At 38.6% G+C, this 18,058-nt stretch overlaps 1 long non-coding RNA gene across 1 annotated transcript in view; it reads left to right on the top strand.

Moving 5' to 3' along the window:
• Positions 1 to 12,454: 12,454 nt before the first annotated feature.
• LOC113181764 (uncharacterized) overlaps positions 12,455 to 18,058 on the top strand; it is a 58,431-nt gene continuing 52,827 nt past the window's right edge. Inside the window, exon 1 of the long non-coding RNA XR_013344430.1 lies at positions 12,455 to 12,522. This is a non-coding gene — a long non-coding RNA (uncharacterized LOC113181764). The remainder of the gene's footprint in view (positions 12,523 to 18,058) is intronic.

The following is an 18,058-nucleotide window of genomic DNA, read 5'->3' as shown; positions in this document are numbered from 1 at the left end:
CCCACAGACAGCGGGAATTCGCATAAAATCTCTCCTAGGCTTGCCGGGAGAGGGAGTATCAAGCTGAGACTCCATACAGGCCAGGGGGAATCCAGAGACACCTGACCTCCAACCCCTCCTCCCAGTAGCAGCCAAAAGGAAACCTGGCTAGCCAGCGCTGGGGGAGGGGCAAGCAGAAAAAATCAAAGTGATAGAGTGCCAGGGATCCCAGCAGCCTGCAGCAGGGCCCGGAGAGCCAGGCCAACTGATTCACGTGGCCTGCCCTGTGGCTACAGAAGGCGTGGCGCCTCAGTGAAGCCATTAATTGGCAAGCAGGGAGGTTAGGGAAGGCCATTAGGTGGAATCCCACCAGCCAAGCCCACACGGACCCTTGGGCCGAGCATGGGTTCTCAGAAGGGGAAGGAAGCGGTACAGTCCCATCCCCCACAGCGGACACCCCGCCGAGGCAGTCAGCGGCCAGCATCCGGGAAAGCTGAAGGATACACCGCCACTCTCCTTCAGAGTGCGACATCAAAACAGGTCGGTGTCATTCAGCTCACCCCACAGACAGCGGGAATTCGCATAAAATCTCTCCTAGGCTTGCCGGGAGAGGGAGTATCAAGCTGAGCCTCCATACAGGCCAGGGGGAAACCAGAGACACCTGACCTCCAACCCCTCCTCCCAGTAGCAGCCAAAAGGAAACCTGGCTAGCCAGCGCTGGGGGAGGGGCAAGCAGAAAAAATCAAAGTGATAGAGTGCCAGGGATCCCAGCAGCCTGCAGCAGGGCCCGGAGAGCCAGGCCAACTGATTCGCGTGGCCTGCCCTGTGGCTACAGAAGGCGTGGCGCCTCAGTGAAGCCATTAATTGGCAAGCAGGGAGGTTAGGGAAGGCCATTAGGTGGAATCCCACCAGCCAAGCCCACACGGACCCTTGGGCCGAGCACGGGTTCTCAGAAGGGGAAGGAAGCGGTACAGTCCCATCCCCCACAGCGGACACCCCGCCGAGGCAGTCAGCGGCCAGCATCCGGGAAAGCTGAAGGATACACCGCCACTCTCCTTCAGAGTGCGACATCAAAACAGGTCGGTGTCATTCAGCTCACCCCACAGACAGCGGGAATTCGCATAAAATCTCTCCTAGGCTTGCCGGGAGAGGGAGTATCAAGCTGAGCCTCCATACAGGCCAGGGGGAAACCAGAGACACCTGACCTCCAACCCCTCCTCCCAGTAGCAGCCAAAAGGAAACCTGGCTAGCCAGCGCTGGGGGAGGGGCAAGCAGAAAAAATCAAAGTGATAGAGTGCCAGGGATCCCAGCAGCCTGCAGCAGGGCCCGGAGAGCCAGGCCAACTGATTCGCGTGGCCTGCCCTGTGGCTACAGAAGGCGTGGCGCCTCAGTGAAGCCATTAATTGGCAAGCAGGGAGGTTAGGGAAGGCCATTAGGTGGAATCCCACCAGCCAAGCCCACACGGACCCTTGGGCCGAGCACGGGTTCTCAGAAGGGGAAGGAAGCGGTACAGTCCCATCCCCCACAGCGGACACCCCGCCGAGGCAGTCAGCGGCCAGCATCCGGGAAAGCTGAAGGATACACCGCCACTCTCCTTCAGAGTGCGACATCAAAACAGGTCGGTGTCATTCAGCTCACCCCACAGACAGCGGGAATTCGCATAAAATCTCTCCTAGGCTTGCCGGGAGAGGGAGTATCAAGCTGAGCCTCCATACAGGCCAGGGGGAAACCAGAGACACCTGACCTCCAACCCCTCCTCCCAGTAGCAGCCAAAAGGAAACCTGGCTAGCCAGCGCTGGGGGAGGGGCAAGCAGAAAAAATCAAAGTGATAGAGTGCCAGGGATCCCAGCAGCCTGCAGCAGGGCCCGGAGAGCCAGGCCAACTGATTCGCGTGGCCTGCCCTGTGGCTACAGAAGGCGTGGCGCCTCAGTGAAGCCATTAATTGGCAAGCAGGGAGGTTAGGGAAGGCCATTAGGTGGAATCCCACCAGCCAAGCCCACACGGACCCTTGGGCCGAGCACAGGTTCTCAGAAGGGGAAGGAAGCGGTACAGTCCCATCCCCCACAGCGGACACCCCGCCGAGGCAGTCAGCGGCCAGCATCCGGGAAAGCTGAAGGATACACCGCCACTCTCCTTCAGAGTGCGACATCAAAACAGGTCGGTGTCATTCAGCTCACCCCACAGACAGCGGGAATTCGCATAAAATCTCTCCTAGGCTTGCCGGGAGAGGGAGTATCAAGCTGAGCCTCCATACAGGCCAGGGGGAATCCAGAGACACCTGACCTCCAACCCCTCCTCCCAGTAGCAGCCAAAAGGAAACCTGGCTAGCCAGCGCTGGGGGAGGGGCAAGCAGAAAAAATCAAAGTGATAGAGTGCCAGGGATCCCAGCAGCCTGCAGCAGGGCCCGGAGAGCCAGGCCAACTGATTCGCGTGGCCTGCCCTGCGGCTACAGAAGGCGTGGCGCCTCAGTGAAGCCATTAATTGGCAAGCAGGGAGGGTAGGGAAGGCCATTAGGTGGAATCCCACCAGCCAAGCCCACACGGACCCTTGGGCCGAGCACGGGTTCTCAGAAGGGGAAGGAAGCGGTACAGTCCCATCCCCCACAGCGGACACTCCACCGAGGCAGTCAGCGGCCACCATCCGGGAAAGCTGAAGGATACACCGCCACTCTCCTTCAGAGTGCAACATCAAAACAGCGGACACTCCATCCAGGCAGTCAGTGGACACCATCCGGGAAAGCTGAAGAATACACCACCACTCTCCAACAGCTTGCAACATCAAAACAGCCAGCAGCAGGACCCCGGAGATCCAGGCCAACTGATTCGCGCGGCCTGCCCTGCAGCTACAGAAGGCGTGGCGCCTCAGAGAAGCCATTAATTAGCAAGCAGGGAGGTTAGGGACTGCCATTAGGTGGAATCCCGCCAGCCAAGCCCACCGCCCACGCCCGGAACAGGCCCAGCGATCTGCCAGCATTGTAGTCACGATACCCCAATTGGAATAGGGACAGAGCAGAGCCGCCTTCCACTCCCAGAACAGGCCCAGAGAGCCGCCAGCGTGGTAGACACGTCACCCCAATTGGAGTAGGGGCACAGCCGCTGCCCGCACCTGCAAGGGAGACTTTTCAAGTATACAAGAGCAACATAAATAAATAGGGGGTAAATTTCAAAACACAACAGTTGCACCAAGCAGAAAGAAACGCGAGCAGTATGAAAAGACAAGGAAAGAAAGGTCCACAAGCAATGCAGGTCAACTCAACTTTAGAAGAGGTAATAGCTGCAACAGATGGAATATCAGATAAAGAGTTCAGGATATATATGCTTCAGATGATCTGGAGTCTCAAGGAAGACATGAGACAGCAAAATCAGACAATGAAAGATCACATTGACAAACAAATCCAGGAAGTAAAAGATCAATTTCACAGGGAGATAGAGGTAATAAAAAACAAACAAATTGAAATTCTAGAAATGCAGGAAACAATAAACCAACTTAAAAACTCAATTGAGAATACTACCAGCAGAGTAGATCACTTAGAAGAGAGAACATCAGACAATGAAGACAAAGTATTTCAACTGGAAAAGAACATAGACAGCTCAGCAAGTCTGCTAAGAAACCATGAGCAGAACATCCAAGAATTATGGGACAATATCAAAAGACCAAATTTAAGAGTCATTGAGATACAGGAAGGCACAGAGCTCCATTCCAAAGGAATAAACAGTCTATTCAGTGAAATAATACGAGAAAACTTCCCAGAATTGAAGATTGAGACAGAATCCCAAATCCTAGAAGCCTACAGGACGCCGAATGTGCAAAATCATAAGAGATCCACACCTAGACACATTATAATGAAGATGTCCAACATACAGAATAAGGAGAGAATTTTAAAAGCTGCAAGAGAAAGAAAGCAGATTACATTTAGGGGTAAACCAATCAGGATAACAGCTGATCTCTCAACACAGACTCTGAAAGCTAGAAGATCCTGGAATAACATATTTCAAACACTGAAAGACAATGGGCTCCAACCAAGAATCGTGTATCCAGCGAAATTAAGCTTCAGGTTAGAAGATGAAATTAAAACCTTCCACAATAAACAAAAGTTAAAAGAATTCGCAGCTAGAAAACCATCTCTTCAAAAAATCCTTGGCAAAACATTACAGGAAGAGGAAATGGAAAACAACATTGAAAACCAACAATGGGAGGTAGGACAGTAAAGGGGGGAAAGTAGTCAAAGAGGATAACAAATCAGGTTTAGTAACATCAATAAACAAATATGGATAGAAGAACAAACCATATCTCAATAATAACCCTAAATGTTAATGGCTTAAACTCACCAATTAAGAGACATAGGCTAGTAGAATGGATCAAAAAACAAGACTCAACAATATGCTGTCTACAGGAGACGCATTTGATAGGAAAAGATATACATAGACTGAAGGTGAAAGGTTGGGAAAAATCATATCACTCATATGGACCGCGGAAACAAGCAGGAGTGTCCATACTCATATCTAATAAAATAGATTTCAAGCCAAAGCTAATCAAAAGGGATATAGAAGGACACTTCATACTGCTCAAGGGAACCATACACCAACAAGACATAACAATCATAAATATATATGCCCCAAATAATGGTGCAGCTGTATTCATCAAGCAAACTCTTCTCAAGTTCAAGAGTCTAATAGACCAACATACAATAATCATGGGAGACTTCAACACACCTCTCTCACCACTGGACAGATCTTCCAAACAAAAGTTAAATAAGGAAACTATAGAACTCAATAACACAATTAACAACCTAGACTTAATTGACATATACAGACTATACCACCCAACATCAAGTAGCTACACTTTTTTCTCAGCAGCACATGGAACCTTCTCAAAAATAGACCATATACTATGTCACAGGGCAACTCTTAGACAATACAAAGGGGTAGAGATAATACCATGCATCTTATCTGATCATAATGGAATGAAACTGAAAATCAATGATAAAAGAAGAAAGGAAAAAGCAAGCATCACCTGGAGAATGAACAATAGGTTGCTGAGTGATCAATGGGTTTTAGAAGACATCAAGGAGGAAATTAAAAAATTCCTAGAGTTAAATGAAAACACAGACACAACATATCGGAATCTATGGGACACATTGAAAGCAGTTCTAAGAGGAAAATTCATTGCTTGGAGTTCATTCCTCAAAAAAAGAAAAAACCAACAAATAAATGATCTCATACTTCATCTCAAAATCCTAGAAAAAGAAGAGCAAAACAACAGCAAAAGAAGTAGAAGGCAAGAAATAATTAAAATCAGAGCTGAAATTAATGAAATTGAAACAAAAGAAACAATTGAAAAAATTGACAAAACTAAAAGCTGGTTCTTTGAAAAAATAAATAAAATTGACAGACCCTTAGCCATGCTAACGAAGAGAAGAAGAGAGAGAACCCAAATTACTAGCATACGGGATGAAAAAGACAATATCACAACAGACACTTCAGAAATACAGAAGATAATCAGAAATTACTTTGAATCCTTATACTCCAATAAAATAGAAGATAGTGAAGGCATAGATAAATTCCTTGAGTCCTATGATCTGCCCAGATTGAGCCAGGAGGATATAGACAACCTAAACAGACCAATAACAATAGAGGAAATAGAAGAAACCATCAAAAGACTACCAACTAAGAAAAGCCCAGGACCGGATGGGTATACAGCAGAGTTTTACAAAACCTTTAAAGAGGAACTAACACCAATACTTTTCAAGCTATTTCAGGAAATAGAAAAAGAGGGAGAACTTCCAAATTCATTCTACGAGGCCAACATCACCCTGATTCCGAAACCAGACAAAGACACATCAAAGAAGGAAAACTACAGACCAATATCTCTAATGAACCTTGACGCAAAAATCCTCAATAAGATTCTGGCGAATCGGATTCAAATACATATCAAAAAAATTATACATCATGATCAAGTAGGATTCATCCCTGGGATGCAAGGCTGGTTTAATATACGGAAATCAATAAATGTTATTCACCACATCAATAGACTTAAAAATAAGAACCATATGATCATCTCAATAGATGCAGAAAAAGCATTTGACAAAGTTCAGCATCCCTTTATGTTCAAAACGCTAGAAAAATTAGGGATAACAGGATCATACCTCAACATTGTAAAAGCAATATATGATAAGCCACAGGCCAGCATCATTCTGAATGGAGAAAAATTGAAGGCATTCCCTCTAAGATCTGGTACAAGACAGGGATGCCCTCTCTCACCACTTCTGTTCAACATAGTCCTCGAAACACTGGCCAGAGCAATTAGACAGTCAAAAGAAATTAAAGGCATAAAAATAGGAAAAGAAGAACTTAAATTATCACTATTTGCAGATGATATGATTCTATACCTAGCAGACCCAAAAGGGTCTACAAAGAAGCTATTAGAGCTAATAAATGAATTCAGCAAAGTGGCAGGATATAAGATCAACACGCATAAATCAAAGGCGTTCCTGTATATGAGCGACAAATCCTCTGAAACGGAAATGAGGACAACTACTCCATTCACAATATCCCCCCAAAAAATAAAATACTTGGGAATCAACCTAACAAAAGAGGTGAAAGATTTATACAATGAAAATTACAGAACCCTAAAGAAAGACATAGAAGAAGACCTTAGAAGATGGAAAAACATACCCTGCTCATGGATAGGCAGAACTAACATCATCAAAATGGCGATATTACCAAAAGTTCTCTATAAGTTCAATGCAATGCCAATCAAAATCCCAACAGCATATCTTGTAGAAATAGATAAAAGAATCATGAAATTCATATGGAATAATAAAAGACCCAGAATAGCAAAAACAATACTAAGCAGGAAGTGTGAATCAGGCGGTATAGCTATACCAGACTTCAAACTATACTACAGAGCAATAGTAACAAAAACAGCATGGTACTGGTACCAAAACAGGCGGGTGGACCAATGGTACAGAATAGAGGACACAGCAACCAATCCACAAAACTACAACTATCTTATTTTTGATAAAGGGGCTAAAAGCATGCAATGGAGGAAGGATAGCATCTTCAACAAATGGTGCTGGGAAAATTGGAAATCCATTTGCACCAAAATGAATCTGAATCCCTATCTCTCGCCTTGCACAAAAGTTAACTCAAAATGGATCAAGGAGCTTGATATTAAATCTGAGACACGGCATCTGATAGAAGAAAAAGTTGGTTATGATCTACACGCTGTGGGATCGGGCTCCAAATTCCTCAATAGGACACCCATAGCGCTAGAGTTAACAAATAGAATCAACAAATGGGACTTACTCAAACTAAAAAGTTTTTTCTCAGCAAAAGAAACAATAAGAGAGATAAATAGGGAGCCTACATCCTGGGAACAAATCTTTACTCCACACACTTCAGATAGAGCCCTAATAACCAGAATATACAAAGAACTCAAAAAATTAGACAATAAGATAACAAATAACCCAATCAATAAATGGGCCAAGGACCTGAACAGACACTTCTCAGAGGAGGACATACAATCAATCAACAAGTACATGAAAAAATGCTCACCATCGCTAGCAGTCAGAGAAATGCAAATCAAAACTACCCTAAGATACCATCTCACTCCAGTAAGACTGGCAGCCTTTAGGAAGTCAAACAACAATAAGTGCTGGAGAGGATGCGGGGAAAAGGGCACTCTTGTTCATTGCTGGTGGGACTGCAAATTGGTGCAGCCAATTTGGAAAGCAGTATGGAGATTTCTCGGAAAGCTGGGAATGGAACCACCATTTGACCCAGCTATTCCCCTTCTTGGTCTATTCCCTAAAGCCCTAACAAGAGCATGCTACAGGGACACTGCTACATCGATGTTCATAGCAGCTCAATTCACGATAGCAAGACTGTGGAACCAGCCTAGATGCCCTTCAATAGATGAATGGATAAAAAAAATGTGGCATTTATACACTATGGAGTATTACTCTGCATTAAAAAATGACAAAATTATAGAATTTGGAGGGAAATGGATGGCATTAGAGCAGATTATGCTAAGTGAAGCTAGTCAATCTTTAAAAAACAAATACCAAATGACTCCTTTGATATAAGTGGTGTAAACAAGGACAGGGTAGGGACGAAGAGCTTGAGAAGAATATTTACAGTAAACAGGGATGAGAGGTGGGAGGGAAAGGGAGTGAGAAGGGAAATTGCATGGAAATGGAAGGCGATCCTCAGGGTTATACAAAATGTCATATAAGAGGTAAGGAGGGGTAAGTCAAGAGAATACAAATGGAAGACATGATTTACAGTAGAAGGGGTAGAGAGAGAAAAGGGGAGGGGAGGGGAGGGGAGGGGAGGGGGGATAGTAGACAATAGGACAGACAGCAGAATACATCAGACACTAGAAAGGCAATATGTCAATCAATGGAAGGGTAACTGATGTGATACAGCAATTTGTATACGGGGTAAAAGCGGGAGTTCATAATCCACTTGAATCAAACCGTGTAATATGATGTATTAAGAACTATGTAATGTTATGAACGACCAATAAAAAAAAAAAAATAAAAATAAAAAAAATAAAAAAAATAAAAAAAAAAAAAAAATAACTAAGGGAAACAATGAACAATTACAAAAACTAAGAAATAGAGAAAATAGATCTCTTCATTTTTCACAGTGGGAAGTTAATAGACATAAAGAAAAAATGATTAGGAATATTATATAAAAATGTATTTTAAAGGTTATAAGTAGAACAAAATTATAATGATTTTGTAAAGGATTATATTCCCAAAAGCATTGTAAACATGGACTGAGTTTTAATAAAAGAAAAAATCATACCTGAATATGTAGTTAATTTCTATTTATATAAAATAAATATACATGAAGATGATTATACATGAATGATTAAATAATCATGCAGTTAAGATGGGACAAAGATTGCTCTGGAAAAAAAAAAAACGAAACTTGTTGGCAATAGAAAATAAATGAGGGAAAAACAGCTTTTATTTCACTTCCTGTTGTATTTTTAACAATGTTTGCAATGTATGCATTGATGATTAAAATCTAATATATCTATTTTAACATTTAGTAATTAAGCAAAGGAATTGTTTGTGGAATGGTGTGTACTTGGGGAAACAGTTTACATAAATTGTCTTGTTTCATACAATATTCCACAAACAGCTCTGGATCCTCACTAATATATGGGGAATCTTATAAAATGTGGAAATTTTGTGAATATTTGCTGAAAAAAATCTTAAAATGTCTATTGCATTGAATATTTCACAGTAATATTACCTAGTATTTTTTTTTTTGGTCTTATTAAGAATTATTCTGTTCTCAATAGGTCTGTGTGCTGCATTCCTACGTTGAGAAAAATGACAGTAATGATATGAGAGAGAAGGAAGAACTGAGGATCAGGTGACACTTCTAGAGAGTGAATGATTGATGGCCCCAGAGAAAGCACTGATGGTACAGCTACCATGGCCAAAGGGGACAATCGAGATTAATGAAATGCATCCATACCTGATGCTATGCCCGCACTCTTGTTCCCTCTCTCTCTCTTTCTCTCTCACTTTCAACTTTTCTGCTGCTCACCTAAGGAAACTCTGGTTGACAAACATAGTTATAAGTGATTGATGACATTTTTGAGCACTCGGAAAAAAATATTAAAATGAAAGAAAATGCCAGATTAATTCATTTATTGAAAATCAGTATTCTAGTAAAAAATAGTTCAACAGATAATTTTTTTACTGTGAAGAAACAGGTAGTAGTACTTTAAATTCTAGATCTATATAGATTACAATAACCTCCTTCAAAACAAATGTAAAGTTTTCATGATTCAATTTTCATTGATATAGCCATCTCTGTGAGAAATTCTATATATAAAGTATATTTTTATATGGTAACGTGGTTCAATAAAGAGATCATTGTTCTTGGAATGAAGGAGTCTGCATCTTTGTTCCTGGTTTTATCCTATAAGAAAAGGATATTGAGCTTAGATTTGATCTTCAAAGTCTACCCCCACCATTTATTATTTGGTGTTTATATTAATAAGATAGAACCTAATCTATTTCAAGCTAAAAATGATTTAATACTCGGAATTGGCTGTTGATACCACTACTAGAACCACTGAGGTAGTATAGAGAAACTAATGCTAGCTAATTTCATCATAGATTTAATCATGAGGTAAATATTAATAATAAATACCAAACTCATTCAAGATTAAAAATAAAGCAGCTTATTACTTTTAAATTCTCTATTTTTTAACCCATACTGTGGGTTAAATATCGTAAGAGCCCACAAGACAAATGTCATGAGAGCCCTAACAAAAGTGAAAGCACCTGACCATGGCTCAAGGGTTTCCCTAGGTTCCCCTTTGTAAATGCTGGGTGTGATTGACATTTAACAGCATTAGTTATACAGTAGGTTTCAGCTGCCAGTTACATGGGTTTTTCTGAACTCAGACAAATCTTTCAAATGCATGAATTTTGGTTTTAGTATCTCCACAAGATGCCTTAACTTATAGGTTATACTCAAAACCCAAGAAATATATTACATTCAATATGCCCGGAGCCCATGGGTATAGAGTCCTGATGCCAGCAACCTGGTATTTTAATTGCTCAGTGAGATCAGATTAAAAGCCATTTCAAGAAATAGAAGACAATAGCTTCTCTTCTAATGAAGTTTATTATTTTATGTGAATACAAAGGAAATATTAATAGATGAAACAAAAAGTATCTTATCTATACTAAGCACTCATGATTATGTGTCATCATGTGGTAATAAGTGCAAATAAAATAATAGGAAGACACCTTAAGAAAGTAGATTTGTAACACTTGGTTGTATTTAAAAATGATAAATTGGATTTAAATTATCATCTAAAAATGGGCATTCATTTGCACTAATATCCTTTGGAACATCTATGAGTTATACATGATCTCTAGATTAACCTGATGATTTATCACACTGATATGTTTCCTCAAAGTACAAGGAATGTATTAATTATCATCAAATTATCATTTTTCTAGGCCATTAGACTAATGTGTACATTGATAATCAATAACTAATTCTTACCAAATAAGTACATGCACATTAAGCTCTATCATCTTTATTTTTTCACAAATGGAAAAATGTAGTTTGTCATCAACAAATATCTTGAAATGCACATTGTGATTTAACTATTATGGTAGATCAAAAATATTCTGAAATGCTACTAGAGGTAGAATGGATATTGGAAAAAATGTGGCCCATCTTCCATTTTACATATATGGTACTTGACACTCACAAAATTGGAATTACTTGGTCAAAGGAATGAAGATCTTTACAATGGAAGAATGACACATGTATCTTGAGATCCAATCCACATTCTTTTAGCACCCAAGTCTAGGAAAAAAAAAACACAAAAAACTTAAATTTCCTTTTGAAGTATGGTTAGAGTAGAGAATGACCTAAATACAGACAATAGAGAATATCTTCATATTCCATGTTACTGTACATGGAAATGACCTGTTTTAGAAAGCTAAGCATATATTATAATGATTTAATAAAATTTGAAATTTCTAAAGACACATGATCTTTATATATTAACTGAGTTATCATGAAGCATGTAGATATATATTTATAATATAATTATGGCCAGGGATATGTTATTTTAAATAAATTATATTTTTTATTTAGAACAAACTTGGTTATTCTAGTGCAGGGTAAAAAGTAATTATGACATGTTTGCCCTAACTAAACATTATTAAAATATTTGTCACATGTAATTGTTATATAATTTTAGAAATAGTACAGTAATGTTTATGGCAATTAATTAACTATCATGTCCAAAAACTGTAGGGAATTCCCACCAAGAACATAACTCCATTTTTAGTAAGTATTTAATTATATAAGAGAAAACCATAGCTTTATCTTAATTTATGCATATGAGTTAGACTTGTACTGAGAATGAGAATGGATTAGGATATTTTAAAATCTAAGATTTGGGAGGGGCTACTAGTGCTGGGAATTACTCTATGAAAATCAAAAGAGAAGTTGCTGCATGCAGAGTGTCAGGAATTATCTCTGAATGGTTATGGAGGAATGTTTATGTTTTACTGGAAAGTAAGTAAAGACAGCATATTATGCCAAACTTTTATCTTACATACACAAGGATAATAGAGAGCTCATGATGGAATGATGCACTGAAATTGTACCATCACAAAACTCTATCATGTTATTTGAGATGATTAAAATTTGTAACAAGATTCCCCTAATTCTTCTCAAATATTTCTCTTACAATAGTATATTATGTGACAATGTCACGAAATGGAGAAAAAAAGAACCTGGATGAATTTCAGAAAGGTCAAACTTCCCCCTTTATTTTTGTGCTGTTGAGCAGTTACTTTAAAGTACCCACAGACTTTGACACAGTATAAAACATGATTAGATTTCCAGCAGCAGCTCATGTGGCTGAGAATAACACAAGAGGCATAATTGACCTTCAGACTAGAACTGAATGCCAGAATAAATGTTCATCAAAGAAGAAATCCTATAAAGGGAAATCTCCTGGACCAGAAGCCAAAGAAATGTAAGTTTTCAAAATATTCTAGTCTGTTCTTCCAGATATACAACTCAATTTTATTTTGAAGTAAGATATAGCTTTAGGTTTTTTCGGGTTTAATTGTGTTATTCAGCTTTCCATCAGTATATGAATATTTGAGATAATCATTTTTAAGAATAAAAGGTTTATTTTGTTTTGGGGGTTTTGTTTGTATGTACTGAGAATTGAACTCAGGTGTTCTTTACCACTGAGGTATATCCTCAGTTCCTTTTAATTTTTTTTTTAATTATGTTCTAAGTTATTAAGACCCTTGCTAAATTGCTGAGATAGGCCTCAGCAATCCTCCAGCCTCAGCCTCGCAAGTTCTTGGAACTACAGGAGTACACTACCATCCCCCGGGGAAAAGGTTTATTTTGGCTCACAATTCTAGAGTTTGCAGTTCATGATCTGTTGGACTTCCTGCTTTTAGGCTTATGATGTATGTGACAGCACATCACAGCAGGAGCACATGGCAAAATTGAAATGCTCATCTTATGGCCAGGAAGGATATACAGAGAGGAGAAAGGAAGAAACTAAGGTCTCACAATGCCCTTCACATTCAGACTCCCAATGCCCTGAAGACCTCTCACTCCACCTCTTAAAGAGACCCTTTGAGGACACTTAAGATCCAAACTATAACCATAATTTTAAAAATTTTATTAACATTTTTGTTGTTAAAAAACATGTAAAGGGGCTTGGGTTGTGGCTCACCCAGCAAGTGTGAGGTGCTGGGTTCGATCCTCAGCACCACATAAAAATAAATAAATAAAATAAAGATATTGTGTTCAACTACAACTAAATAAATAAAGAAATAAATAATAAAAAGGTGTAAAATACACAGATGTTTTGCTTGATAAACTATTTTCTCTCTCTTTCTCTCCTCTCCCTGCATGTACTTTTCTCTTTCTTCCTCTGTCGAAGAGGATAAAGTATGGAGACAGCATATGCAAAATATGGACATACTTATCTTACATGTGCATGTGTACACTTATGTAATTTTTGACTATATGCTGCCACTGTATACCTCTTTCCATCATCATAGTGAGCAGTAGACATGAGCTACTGGTAACCAGAACAGAAATGGAACCACTGAGGTCCTGCAGCTCATGTAAATAGTGAAAGGTAGATATTGAGAATGACCACCTTTCTGATATCAAACAAACTCACAGGTCTAGAGCAATAACTTGAATTGTTGATTATGTTTATTACTGTTGAGTTTGTTTATTAAATTACTGCAGAACAGTCAGATAATAAGACAGATGAAATAGGAGAAATGTCATGAAACATGGACACTTGCAAGTTTGAAATAAGTAATTGTTTCTCATAGGCAGACAAGAAAAATACATCAAACTGAGAGAAGCTTTAAGCAAAAAAAAACCACAGGCACTTATTTTTAAAAATGCTGACTCATTTGGAATTTTGTAACACTTGGCATCTGCCATAGTTTCAGGCTTACATTACAAATAACTTTTAAGAAATTACCACTTGTTGAGTTTTGGTGTAATATTAAGAAACAATGTCTATGCATTATCTGAAATGTTTATAAAAATATTCAATCACTTTCTGATTCCATAACCATTATAGGCTGGATTTTCTTCATTTGCTTCAATGAAGTTAAAAATCTGCCTTCTATTAAGTCAGACATTAAAAAGACTTTCAAAAATATGAACTAATGTCACTCTTCTAATTTTCTGTTTGCTTTGGAAAATATAGATTTTTTTCACAAAAATAACCTATTTAGAAAAACATAATGTGTTTACTATTATTTTGAAAAAATCAACAAATATTTGGTAAAACTCAAAATAAATTCTGACTCAATTTAGATTTCTCAGATTACAAATTCAACTCAGATTTGACTTCCAATAAATTATTTCTATTATAAAAGATGACTCCAAAAAAGAAAATTAAAATGGTGGGTTTTTTTTTTTTTTTAGAGAAAACTGATATATTTAAGATACTAGCAATTGAGAAAGGACAGCATGATAGAATCAAGAAAGCAAAGACTTGTTACCAGAGAAGCATGTATAGAAAAAAAATAATGTGGATGTGGGTATTAGCACATGTTACTAACTGAAGCAAACAGACAGAAAACCTACTGTTTTGAACACAATGAAACTGTGTCTTAGGCTGAAAATTTTATATGACTCTTCAAGACAAGAATATAGCAGAAATACTACAGATATCAAATGTATGACTGTTGAAAAGTTTCTGTCTCCTACACACAGAAAGCTGGCAAAGAATGAGCTGCTAAATTTCCAAGAAGGATATGATTCTCAGTGCCTCTTTTACCTGAGATTTAGTATATAGATGGAAAAAAAGATAATTTCCCGGGGAGAATGAAATAAATATATAGAGAGAAAAATGAACTGAAGTTAACTCTACAGTAGCTATCCAGGTAGATTTTAGAATTGACCTGCAAATCTGTAATTTATTCTTCTTCTGAAAAAAATAAATGAGATTATCTTGTTTCCTGGATGCATCATACAGCTTAATTCTAATTCATAGGGATTATGGATAAAGAGCCTGATAGAAATAATACCCTGATTTAGATATCAATAAATACTACTTAATAGGCATGATGGTACATGCCTATAATCCCAGCAGCTTGAGAACCTGAGACAGGAGGATAGGGAATTCAAAGCCAGCCTCAGCAATGGCGAGACACTAAGCAACTCAGTGAGCCCCTGGCTTTAAATAAAATACAAAATAGGGTTGGGGATGTGGCTCAGGGATCGAGTGCCCAAGAGTTCAGTCACCAGTATATTTGAAAAAAAAGTTCTGAATAGCTTGCAGAGACACATAGTAAAACATTCAAGTAATTAAGGCAATTAGGGCAATGGGTGCAAAATATGTCTTCTCTAAGTAAAATGGAATCTACAGGCTGATCTGTGGAAACGGATTGTCCTGTAGAAACATTCCAAACCTTCCAGATGATGCCTTTGTTCCAGAGAGGCTCCGAAAACCTGAGTGGGACCTACAGAAAATTTCAATCTCAAGGGTCAAAATGTCACAACCAGCTAGAATGTCATGAGCCTAAATAATAGCCTTGGCAATTTCCAATATCTGATTAGCATAAATATTGAGTACTGCCCTTAACCAGGAGCCATACAAGCCCTTGGACTAGTACACTTTAATGGAAAGCCCCTATCAGAACCCCTTTCACTCAGTGAAATCTCTGCTTCCTTCTCACTTGAATAATTCAAGAGAAAGCTGGGACCAGGTGGGACACCGACCTCTGATGGAGAAACAGTGACCCAGAGCCACTAGTCATGTTTATTATATAGGTTTCATCAAAAGCTTATTTGTGAAAAAGTTTCTGCAAAGCAGGCAAACTTGAAGTTTGCAGAACTTGCAGTATTTTATAGATATCTTGTTATGCTCAGAACTCTCTATTCATGGCAGCTAGTGTCTGAGCTCAAGGTCAAGACTGATATTGTTCTGTATCTTTGCACAGAACTTTCTCAGGCAGGGCATTACCATAGCTTCTGGGCAATATTGTCCTCTTCCTTTGCACAGTAAGTTCCCTTGGCAAAGCACAAACACAGCTCCAAGGCAGTCAAAGACCACAATCCAAGTTACTACTCTCTACATCTCTCCACCACAATTGCAGCAGTAGAGAATCCAGTTTCATTTCCAAATCAAGTTTCCTTACATACTACTTCCACTTTGCACCTGATGCCAGGAGCAGATAAGAATTCCATATTGTATCTCTGGGTAAAGTTACATGCCATTTGTATGTGAAAAAAGAACATAGTACTCTGTTCACTATTTAATAATCCTAAATCTGGGAATGTGTGGGATTATTCCTTAAGGGCCACTTGTTGAGAGGGACCAAGTGACTTGTTCCAACCAATGAACTATAAACAGAAAAAAGTAAGATGTCAACTTCAAAAGGCATCATGGAATTAGTAAATCAGAACTCTTATCTCTGTTTCTTTCTATCACACAGACAAGCATTCAAAACTTTTTCTATCATTTTGAGTCTTCAAGTAGCTAAATTAAACAGAGAATTAATTTATGGCAAACAATGTGTGTCTCTAAATATGTGAAAACTAAGTTTTCATGGGTTTGAGCCATTAAAATTTTATTTTAAGCACATCATTAATCTTTGCTGATTTTGCTGATAGTCTTAGAGTAGAATTAATGTCCACTTTACATACAAAGAAACAAAGGTTAGAGAGGATATATGATTCATCTTAGGTCATTGAGTCGTCTAGCTAATTTACACAGAATTCCTTGAACTCTGCTTCTAAAATTAATCTTTTTTTTAAATTTTGCAACTTGAGGCATAGCTGACCAGCTAAAATACCTTAAATGGAGCAATATCAGTGGTACTGATCTATAATTCATTATGTAGGCCCTCCCACTTCCCCGACACCTATATTTGTTTTGAAAACTGCTATTGGCAACAAATGTTTCATCAATGAGTAGACATCTGCACAGGGAAATCAAATTTTCGTGCATATTTTCCTTTTCCCTCAATTTGGGGACAATCAGTGTCTTGTCCCCAAGTTTTTTTTTTTTTTTTTTTTTAAACATTGAAATGAATAACAATCATTCTTGCAAGGCAAAAGCAATGTAGAGCTATTTGTAGCCCAAATCCCTTCTTGTTTGGAACAGCTGACTTTAATGAGACAGAAGGAGGACATTGTGAAGAGAATACCAAACATATGAAATGGTAACAAAAAGAAAGAAAAAATACTCCAGGGACTCTCAAATCCTATTCCTAGTTATTGAGGTCCAGATATAGTCTCTCTCCTGTGATTTGAAATCATCTTTGACTTTTATAATTTATATTCCGAGTTTCCACTTTTCTGAAGCACTTTCAGTTTTGATTCAGTTACAAATACAAAGGAATTACAAAATTGTGTGCACAATGTCCCACAGTATTCCATTTTCAAGCACTTCTTTCTTTTTCCTTGAATTGCTATGTGTTCAAACACTGAAATCAGAAAATTTCACAATTTGAAAATCTTTGTTAAATTGAAAATGAAATATTATGTGGTCTCTCAAACAATAGACTCTACTGCAACGTTTGCAAATTCAACTGCACTTTAAGTATGCAAATGACAAAGAAACAAGGAAATTGGGCAAGTTAAGACCATCACAAATCAGTGTTTATTATGATCAGGTCAAAAGTAAGATCTCTAGAGTATTTTAATTGTCTTCCTGTTGTTGTTGTTGTTGTTGTTGTTTTAGTTAAAACTATACCATCAAATAGTACTCAAGAATCTACTTTAAAAACACATTTTTATTGCAGCAAAATCACTGAACTTGTATGTCCTGATTGTAAAATTGTCATGACTAGCAATGGGGACTAGGTTAAAGAAGAGATTAAAAAACAAAACAAAACTATTTTTACAGTTGTATTTCAACTTCAGACTAAAATGTATGGATTTTTCTCATAAGAAAAATACTTCTTCTACATTTAACATTACCTTTCAGGTTTTAGGGAATAAAAAAGCACAAGCTTCATATAGAATTAAGATAAGATTGCATGAATAAAATAACTTGTCCCCAGCTG

The sequence above is a fragment of the Urocitellus parryii genome, chromosome 10 (genome assembly GCF_045843805.1).
Source record: "Urocitellus parryii isolate mUroPar1 chromosome 10, mUroPar1.hap1, whole genome shotgun sequence".
NCBI lineage: Eukaryota > Metazoa > Chordata > Mammalia > Rodentia > Sciuridae > Urocitellus > Urocitellus parryii.
The sequence above is the reverse complement of the archived record's forward strand: the minus strand, read 5'-3'. Positions and strand labels throughout refer to the sequence as shown.